Source organism: Seriola lalandi, unplaced genomic scaffold (assembly GCF_002814215.2).
Source record: "Seriola lalandi dorsalis isolate HSWRI2012SDOR001 ecotype SW California unplaced genomic scaffold, Sedor1 jcf7180001972712, whole genome shotgun sequence".
NCBI lineage: Eukaryota > Metazoa > Chordata > Actinopteri > Carangiformes > Carangidae > Seriola > Seriola lalandi.
In genome coordinates, this window is record NW_019443380.1 from 1 (window position 1) to 345 (window position 345).

The following is a 345-nucleotide window of genomic DNA, read 5'->3' on the forward strand; positions in this document are numbered from 1 at the left end:
CAGTCCCCCACTACCAGAAATTATGCAGTCGAGATTCCCACATTTGGGGAATTCGCAAAGGTCAGCACAGCCGGGGTGCAATGGCTGAGCCTCGCCCTGGGTGAACCACCTTCTTGATCATGGTATCTCCCCTGCCAGGTAAGTATGAGTTGGAAATGTCTGAGAAGGGGCCTCCTTCCCAGGCACAGCTCTCTGGCTGATGGTGCCCAAAATGCATGATACCAGAGTTCAGTGCCTTGAGAGTTAGCTCACCTTCATCTGACACACAAGGTGCTGAAAAGTTGAATACAATGCTGCAGTTTGACAAGGACATATGGTACGCATGATATCGTCTTTGTACTGTCG

General features: G+C 50.4%; 1 pseudogene; it reads right to left on the reverse strand.

Annotated features, from left to right (window-relative positions):
* On the reverse strand, positions 1-146 carry LOC111651326 (U1 spliceosomal RNA; annotated as a pseudogene; the record flags this gene model as incomplete).
* Between the last annotated feature and the right edge of the window lie 199 nt (positions 147-345).